We start from the raw sequence: 10,264 nt of genomic DNA, 5'->3' as shown, positions 1-10,264 counted from the left end.
TACAAGACACTACTGCAAGAAACCAAAAGAGACCTGCATAAGTGGAAAAACATAACTTGCTCATGGATACGAAGACTCAACATTGTAAAAATGTCACTTCTACCCAAAGCGATCTACAGCTATGATGCAATCCTGATCTAAATTCCACCAGCATTTTTTAATGAGATGGAGAAACAAATCACCAACTTCATATGGAATGGTAAGAGGCCCTGGATAAGTAAAGCATTACTCAAGAAGAAGAACAAAGTGGGAGGCCTCACACTACCTGATTTTAGAACCTATTATACCGCCACGATAGTCAGAACAGCCTGGTACTTGTACAACAACAGATACATAGACCAATGGAACAGAATTGAGAATTCATCCACCTATGAGCAGCTGATATTTGACAAGGGCACAAAGTCTGTTAATTGGGGAAAAGACTGTCTTTTTAACAAATGGTGCTCGCATAACTGGATATCCATATGCAAAAAACTGAAACAAGACCTATACCTCACACCATGCACAAAAACTAACTCAAAATGCAGCAAAGACCTAAATATAAAATCTAAAACGTTGAAGATCATCGAAGAAAAAATATGGACAATGCTAGGAGCCCTAATGCATCGCATAAACAGAATACAAACCATAAGTAACAATGCACAAGCACCACAAGAGAGACTAGATAACTGGAACCTCCTAAAAATCAAACACTTATGCTCATCAAAAGACTTCACCAAAAGAGTCAAAAGACAACCTACAGACTGGGAAAAAGATTTTGGTTACGACAAATCTGATCAGCGTCTAATCTCTAAAATCTACAAGATACTGCAAAACCTCAACAACAAAAAGACAAATAATGCAATTAAAAAATGGGCAAAGGATATGAACAGGCACTTCACCAAAGAAGACATTCAGGTGGCTAACAGACACATGAAGAAATGCTCACGATCATTAGTCATTAGAGAAATGCAAATCAAAACTACAATGAGATACCATCTCACCCCAACAAGGCTAGCATTAATCCAAAAAACACAAGATAATAAATGTTGGAGAGGTTGTGGAGATACTGGAACACTCATACACTGTCAGTGGGAATGTAAAATGGTAAAACCACTTTGGAAATGGATTTGATGCTTCCTTAAAAAGCTAGAAATAGAAGTACCATACGATCTAGCAGTCCTGCTCCTTGGAATATATGCTAGAGAAATAAGAGTGGTCACACGAATAGATATATGCACACTCATGTTCATTGCAGCACTGTTCACAATAGCAAAAAGATAGAAACTACTTACGCGCCCATCAATGGAAGAATAGATAAACAAATTCTGGTAGATCCACACACTGGAATACTATGCAAAGATAAAGAACCATGATGAAGCCTTGAAACATCTTATAACATGGAGGAATCTCGAGGTCATTATGCTGAGTGAATTTAGTCAGTCATAAAAGGACAAATATTGTATAAGACCACTATTATAAGAACACAAGAAAAGGTTTAAGCACAGAAGAAACCATTCTTTGATGGTTACCAGGGTGGCGAGGGAGGGAGGGGGTTATTCACTAACTAGATACTAGACAGAAATATCTTAGGTGAAGGGAAAGACAGCACACACTGCAGAGGAAGTCAGCACAACTGGACTAAACCAAAGCTAAGAAGTTTCCTGAATACAACCAAACACTTTGAGGGACAGAGTAGCAGGGGCGGGGGTCTGGGGACCATGCTTTCAGGGGACATCTAGGGCAGTTGGCATAATAAAGTTTATTAAGAAAATGTTCTGCATCCTACTTTTGGAAGTGGCGTCTGGGGTCTTAAAAGCTAGTGAGTGGCCATCTAAATGCATCAGTTGGTCCCAACTCACTGGGAGTAAAGGGAATGAAGATCACCAAAGTCACAAGGAAAGTATTGGCCCATGAGACAGAAAGAGCCACATAAACTGGAGACTGCATCAGCCTGAGACCAGAAGAACTAGATGGTGCTCGGCTACCGCCAATGACCGCCCTGACAGAGAACACAACAGAGTCCCTGATGGAGCACGAGAAAAGTGGGGTGCAGAATTCAAATTCTAGAAAAAAGACCAGACTTGATGGTCTGACTGAGACTAGAGGATCCCCAGAAAGCATGGCCCCCGGACCCTCTGTCAACCCAAAACTAAAACCATCCCAAGGCCGACTCTTCAGACAAAGATTAGACGGACTATGAGACATAAAATGATAACTCGTGAAGAGTGTGGTTCTTAGCTCAAGTAGATACATGAGACTAAATGGGCAGCTCCTGTCTGGAGATGAGATGAGAAGGCAGAGAGGGTCAGGAGCTCATTGAATGGACATGGGAAATCAGGGGTGGAAAGGAGGAGTGTTCTGTGACAGTACAGGGAGAGCAATTAGGGTCACATAACAGTGTATGTATAAATTTTTGTATGCGACACTAACTTGAATTGTAAACTTTCACTTAAGTACAACAATAAAAAAAATTTAAGAAATATTTTTAAAACAATTGAAAAAACAGAACATTTCACCAAAATAACAGAAGATGTAAAGAAGGCCAAATGGGAATTATAGAACCAAAAAATACAATAACAGAAATTAAAAACTCACTGAATGGGCTCAATAGCAGAAAGGATATAACAGAGGAAAAAGGATCAGTGAACTTGAAAATAGAGCAATAGATATTACACAGAGAGAAAAACAGGCCAAAAATAAATAAATAAATAAAGAGATCCCCGTGGATCTGTGGGACTGTAACAAAAGATCTAACATTTGTGTCATCAGAATCTTGGAAGAAGAGAAAGAAAACCAAACCAAACCTGTTGCCATCGAGTCAATTCCAACTCATAGTGACCCTATAGGACAGAGCAGAACTGCCCCATAGGGTTTCCAAGGAGTGCCTGGTGGGTTCGAACTGCTGACCTTTTGGTTAACAGCCATAGCTCTTAAGCACTACACCACCAGGGTTTCCAAAGAGAAAGAAGGTGGGGCTGAAAAAGTGCTCAAAGAAATAATGGCTGCAAATTTCTCAAATTTGGCAGAAGACATAAAGTTATAGATTCAAAAAGTTAAGAAATGGCCTCAAACAGCCAATAGAATCTTGAAAAAGAAGAACAAAGTAGGAGGGCTCACACTCCCCAATTTCACAACATACAGTAAAGCTACAGTAATCAAAACAGTGTCGTACTGGTAGAAGGATAGGCATATAGAGTAATGGAATAGAATTGAGAGTTCAGAAATAAGCCCATACATCTATGACCACTTGGCATTCTTTCCCCATGGAATGACTGAGTCCATTCAATTGGGAAAGAATACTCTACTTTAACAAATTGTGCTTGGACAACTGTATATCCACATGCAAAAGAATGAAGTTGGACCCATACCTAACACCATATACAAAAATTAACTCAAAATGGATCAGTGACCTAAATATAAGAACTAAGATCATAAAACTATTAGAAGAAAACATAGAGGTAAAAGTTCATGGCCTTGTTTTTGACAATGAATTCTTAGATCTTAGATATGACACCAAAAGCATGAACAACAAAAGAAAAAATAGATAAATTGGTCTTCATCAAAATTAAAAACCTTTGTGCATCTAAAGATGTTATCAAGAAAATGAAGAGACAACCTACAGAATGGGAGAGAATATTTGGGAATCATAGATCTGATAACAGTTTAATATCCAGCATATATATATGTATATATATATATATATATATATATAGATATGTATATATAAACAAACTCCTACAACTCAACAACAAAAAGACAAACAACCCAATTTACAAATAGGTAAAGAGCTTGAAAAGGACCCTTCGTGGCACAATGGTCAAGCACTTGACTGCTAACTGAAAGGTCAGCTGTTCAAACCCAACCAGTGTTTCCACAGGAGAAAAGACCTGGTGATCTACTCCTGTAAAGATTACAGCCTAGGAAACTGTATGGGGGCAGTTCTACTCTGTCCTATAGGGTCACTATGAGTTGGAATTGACTCAATGGCACAAACAACAACACAACAAAGGACTTAAATAGACATTTCCAAGAAGATATACAAATGGTCAATAAGCACATGAAAAGATACTTAACAGCATTACTCATTACCCATTGCCGTCATTACCCATTGCCGTCAAGTCGATTCCAACTCATAGCGACCCTATAGGGAAATGCAAATCAAAACCACAATGAGATACCACTCTACACCCACTAGGATAGCTATTATTAAAAAAAAATGGAAAATAACAAGTGTTGAGGAGGATCCAGAGAAATTGGAACTCTCATGCATTGCTGGTGGAAATTTAAAATGGTGCAGCCACTGTGGAAAATAGTTTGGAGGTTCCTTTAATGTTAAATATAGAATTACCATATGATCCAGCAATTCCACTCATAGGTATATATCCAAAAGACTTGAAAACAGGGGCTCAAACAGATATTTGTACACTGATGTTCATATTAGTATTATTCACAACAAACAAAAGTGAAACAATCCAAGTGTCCATCAACAGATGAATGGATAAACAAATGTAGTACATACTAGTTGCCGTCGAGTCAATTTCGACTCATAGTGACCCTACAGGACAGAGTGCAACTGTCCTACAGGGTTTCCAAGGGGTGGCTGGTGGACTCGAACTGTTGACCTGGTTAGCAGCTGAGCTCATAATACTCAGCCGTAAAGAGAAACTAAGTTCTGATACATGATATGACCTGGATGAACCTTGAAAACTGTATGCTGATTGAATGAGTCAGACTAAAAAGGAGAAATATTGTATGATCCCACCTAAATGAAATATCTAGAATAGGCAAATGCATTAAGACAAAAGTTTAATAGTGGTTAGCAGGGGCTGGGGGCAGGGAGGGGAAATGGGAACTTATAGCTTAAGGGGTACTGAATTTATATTTGGGGTGATGAAAAAGTTTTGAAAATAGATAGTGGTGATGGTTGCATGACATGGTGAATGTAATTAATGTCAGTGAATTTTACATTTAAATATCATTAAGATGGCAACATTTTTGTTATATGTATTTCACCACAATAAAATTTAAAAAGTTAAGCAAAACCCAAACAGAACAAAAACAAAGAAATTCACAGCAAGACACTCATTGTCAAATGTTTGAAGATTGAAGGCAAAGAAAAAAAAATCTTGAAAGCAGCTAGAGAGAAACAATCTATAAACCTATAAAGCAAAACAATTCAAATAACCACAAATTTCTCATCAGAAACCACAGAGACCAAGAGGAAGTGGCACATTTTTCAAGTGCTAAAAGAAAAGAACTGTCAACCCAGAATCCTATATCCAGTGAAAATAACTTTCAGGAGGGAAGGGGAAACCAAGACATTATCAGATGATGGAAAACTAAGAGATTTTGGCAGCAGCATACCTACCCTAAGAAAATGCTAAAAAGAAATTCTCTGAACAGAAAGAAAACAATAACAGAAGGAACTTTGGAACATCAGCAAGGAAGAAAAAACACAGTGAGTGAAAATGTGGGTAAATACAATAGACTTTCCTTCTCCACTTTAGTTTTCTAAATTATATTTGACACCTGAAGCAAAATTATAGTACTGATGTGGTTCTAAATGTATGTAGAGAAAATATTTAGGATAATTATATTATAAAAAAGGCAGGGTAAAGGGACAAAAAATGAGGTAAGGTTTCTATACTTCACTTGTACTGGCAAAATGACACTACCAGCAGACTATGATAAGTTATGTATGTGTGTATAATGTAATACCTAAAGCAACCACTAAAACAGTTATACAAAGAGATACACTCAAAGACCCTATGCCAAACCAAAACTACACCCATTGCCATCAACTCAATTCCAACTAATAGGACAGAGTAGAACTGCGTCATAGGATTTCTAAGGCTATAATCTTTACAGAAGCAGACTGCCACACTTTTCTCCTGCAGAGCGGCTGGTGGGTTCAAACTGCTGACCTTTCAGTTAGCAGCCGAGTGCAGGGCTCCTCCCAAAGACATTATAGATATATCAAAATGGAATTCTAAACAAATTTTCAAGTAACCCACAGGAAGACAGGAAAAAGAAAACAGAGAAATGAAAAACAGAGAGAAACATACTATTATAAAATGGCAGCCTTAAGTCCTAACATATCAATAATTACATTAAATGCAAATGGTCTATATACCTCAATTAAAAGACAGAGATTGGCAGAGTAGATTAAAAAACATGACCCAACTATATGTTGCCTGCAAGAAACTCACTTCAAACATAAAGATATAGGTAGTTGAAAGTAAAAAGATGAAAAAAAAATGCAGACATTAATTTAAAAACACAGGAGAGACTACAGTAATATCAGATAAAGTAGACTTCATGGTAAATAGATTTACAAAGAGGAACATTACATGATGATAAAAGAATCAAACAACCAAGAAGACATAGCAGTCCTAAATGCATATGCACCAAACAACAGAGCTGCAAAATACATGAAGCAAAAACCGACAGAGGCTAAAGGAGAAAAAAAAAAAAAAAAACTGAAAGAGCTGAAAGGAGAAATAAATGAATCCACAATTATACTTGAAGACTTCAATACTCCACTCTCAACAATTGATAAAAACTAGACAGAAAATCAGCATGAATAAAGAAGAACTCAACAACACAATCAACCCACAAGATCTAACTGACATATATAGAACACTCCACCCAACAAGAGTAGAATACACATTTTTTTTTTAAGAACTCAGAGAACATTTGCTAAGGTAAATTATATCCTAGGCCATAAAACAAATCTCAATAAATTTAAAATATTTGAAATCATACTGAGTGTGTTCTCTTACCATAATGGAATTCAACTAAAAATCAATAACAAAAAGACAATAGGAAAATCACCAAATACTTGGAAATTAAACAACACACTTCTGAATAATGCTTGAGTCAAAGAGAAATCTCAAAGGGAAAAAAATGCATTGAACTGAATGGAAAGGAAAATACAACTTCTCAGTTAAAGCAGTGTGGAGAGGGAAATCTGTAGGACTAAGTGCCTACATTAGAAAAGAAGAAAGGCCTCAAATCCATACTCTAAGTTGCTACCTCAAAAAATGAAAAGAAGAGCAAAACAGACCCAAAGCAAGAATGAAGGACATTATAACGGTAAGAGCAGAAATCAATGAAATTGAAAATAGGAAAGCAATAGAGAAAATCAATGATTCAAAAAGCTGTTTTTAAAAAAAATAATTAATAAGCTTTCCACTGTTGGAGGCTGGAGATGACAAACAGACATGACACCTTGTAAGGGGATGGAAAAGATGGAAGAGCAGGTCATCATCCTTGGACCTCAGGAGACTGAAGGAGAGAATGTCTTTGGTGTCTGCCACATTTTTGCACCCTTCAGTGACACTTTTATCCATGTCACTGATCTCTCTGGCAAGGAAATCATTTGCTGTGTGACTGGTGGGATGAAGGTGAAGGCTGACCAAGATGAATCCTAACCATATGCTGCCATGTTGGCTGCCCAGGATGTGGCCCAGAGGTGCAAGGAGCTGGGCGTCACTGTCCTACACATCAAACTCTGTGACACAGGAGGAAATCGGACCAAGACCTCTGGACCTGGGGCCCAGTCTGCCCTCAGAGCCATTACCCATTTGGGAACGAAGATCGGGCAGATTGAGGATGTCACCCCCATTCCCTCTGACAGCACCCGCAGAAAGAGGGGTTGCTGTGGTCACTGTCTGTGAACAAGACTCCTCAAATTATTGTTTTCTGTTAATAAATTGCCTTCACATAAGAAAAATTAATAAAACTGATTAACCTCTAACAAGACTAACAAAGATAAAAATAGAGAAGACACAAATCACCAATATCAGAAATGAAACAGAGAATATCAGTACAGATCCTGAAGCTATTGAAAAGATAATAAGGGAATACTATAAACAACTTTACGCTCACAAATTTGACAACTTAGAAGAAATGGACCAATAATTCAAAGTTACAAACTACCAAAACTCAACCAAGAAGAAATAGATAATCTGAATAGTTCTATAACCATTTAAAAAATTTGAATTCCAAATTTTAAAAGCTTCCACAAAAGACTCTCTGGGCCAAGGTGGTTTCACTGGAGAATTCTACAAAATAGTCAAAGAAAAATTAACACCAATTCTACATAATCTCTTCCAAAAAAATAGAAAAGAAGGAAACACAATATTACCCTAACACCAAACTAGACAAAGACAGTACAAAAATAAAAGCTACAGACCAATATCCCTCATGGCTATAGACAGAAAAATGCTTAACAAAATATTCACAAACAGAATTCAACAACATATAAAAAAGAATTATACACTGTGACCTAGTGGGGTTTATTCCAGGAATGCAAGCAAGTCTTGTTCAATATTTGAATAATCAATGTAATCCACCACATCAAGAGGTTAAAGAAGAAAAATCATATGATCATATCAATTGACTCAGCAAAATCATTTGTCAAAATATAACACCCATTCATGATAGAAACACTCAGAAAACTAGGAATAGAGGGGAACTTTCTCAACTTAGTAAAGAACATCTACAAAAAATTTTACAGCTAACAATACACTTAATGGGGAAAGACTGGGTGCTTTCCCCTGAAGATCAGGAACAAGGCAAGGATTTCTGCTCTCACCACTCTTATTTAAAATAGTACTGGAAGTTCTATCCAGTGCATTAAGGTAAGAAAAAGAAATAAAAGACACACAAATTGAAAAGGAAGAAATAAAACTGTCCCTATTTACAGATGACATAAATGTCACATAGAAAATTCCAAGCAATCTACACAAAAACTCCTACAACTAATAAATGAGTTCAGCAATGTGTATGATATAAGACCAACACAGAAAAGACAATTGCATTTCTATATGCTAGCATTGACTGTGTAGAAAAAAGTAAATAAAAACAGAATACTATTCACAATTGCTCCAGAGGAAATGAAATACTTATGCATAAAACCTGTACAGAATCTCTATGTTAAAAATTACTAAATGCTCAGGAAAGAGAAATGGATAAATGGAGAGATATTATATATTCATGAATTGGAAGACTCCATCTAGTAAAGATGTAAATTCTTCCCAAATGATCTACAGATTTAATGGATTTTTTGTAGATATAACCAAACCAAACCCATTGCTGTCGAGTTGATTCCAACTCATAGTGACGCTATGGGACAGAGTAGAACTTCCTGTGAATCTATAATTATTTCAAAATAAGCAGTTAAAAAGCAGTTGATGTATTTATTTGATGTATGTAGTTCCCTAAAGATACCAGACCTGGGCTTTTTTCAGGAAAGGTCATAAACAGTGTATTGGAAAGAGGAGGGAAGCAGGAAGGAAGCAAAACCAGCATTTGCTGGGAACCTGCTCTGGGCCAGACAATTCACATACATGATCTTATTTAATTATCATGATAACCTTGAAAAGGTTGGCATTTGATTCCCATTTCATAAATGAAGAAAATGAGTCTTAGAGAGGCTCAAGGCTTGTCCAAGTTAGTAACTAATAATTCCTAATTGAAGCTAATAATTAGTAAGTGCTTACTGTATCTTAAGTGCTTCATGTGGATTATCTCATGTAATACAATAACTATGTAAAGTAGACTACCCTCATTTTACAGATGAGCGGCCTGAGGCTCAGAGAAGTTAAGTGACCGCCAAAGGTCACACAGAATGGAAGAGGTAGAAGCAGGATTCAAACTAGGACATGTTTGAGTCAGATGCTCTTTTCCTCAATCCCAGGATAACTCCCAAAGTAAATGGGGTAAGAAATGTTCTTCTGATTCTAAGTTCATGCAGAAATGAGTGCTCCTTGGTGCCCTCAATAAGCTCCATGTACAACCTACCAGAACCTGCCCTGCACTGATTCACAGCCCGCCCTCTCGGCCCTAGTATGTGCCACAAACAACCCATCCCAGCAACTCCTCTTCAGCTGGACCTGCCCTGCTGCACCATAGCTGAGCAACTGACCCTGCCAATTGGACAAGGAGGTGAAAAGTATCCTTCCCACAGATGAGCAAACAAAGAACACACAGCCCATGTGCTCAGACATAACCACATAACCAAATACAACAAAAAAGCGGGACGAAAAAAATCAAACTTACAATCAATAAACGAGCAAAATAACTATTAAATGTCCTGAAGATAGAAGACAATATAAAAACATATATATATAAAAAAAGGACAGGATGATTCCATTAGATGTTCAAAATAAAATACCAGATGACTTTCCAGTAGAAGAAAAGGCACTAGAACTACCTGATAGGGAATTCAAATCTCTAATATTCAGAGCTATCCAAGAGTTGAAGCAAAAAGCAGACA

The 10,264-nt window shown here is 37.0% G+C and overlaps 1 pseudogene; it reads left to right on the top strand.

The window, feature by feature from the left end:
* The first annotated feature begins 7,193 nt into the window (after nucleotides 1-7,193).
* On the top strand, nucleotides 7,194-7,661 carry LOC105756467 (40S ribosomal protein S14 pseudogene; annotated as a pseudogene).
* The last annotated feature ends 2,603 nt before the right edge of the window (nucleotides 7,662-10,264 follow it).

Source organism: Trichechus manatus, unplaced genomic scaffold (genome assembly GCF_000243295.1).
Source record: "Trichechus manatus latirostris isolate Lorelei unplaced genomic scaffold, TriManLat1.0 scaffold00070, whole genome shotgun sequence".
NCBI lineage: Eukaryota > Metazoa > Chordata > Mammalia > Sirenia > Trichechidae > Trichechus > Trichechus manatus.
The sequence above is the reverse complement of the archived record's forward strand: the minus strand, read 5'-3'. Positions and strand labels throughout refer to the sequence as shown.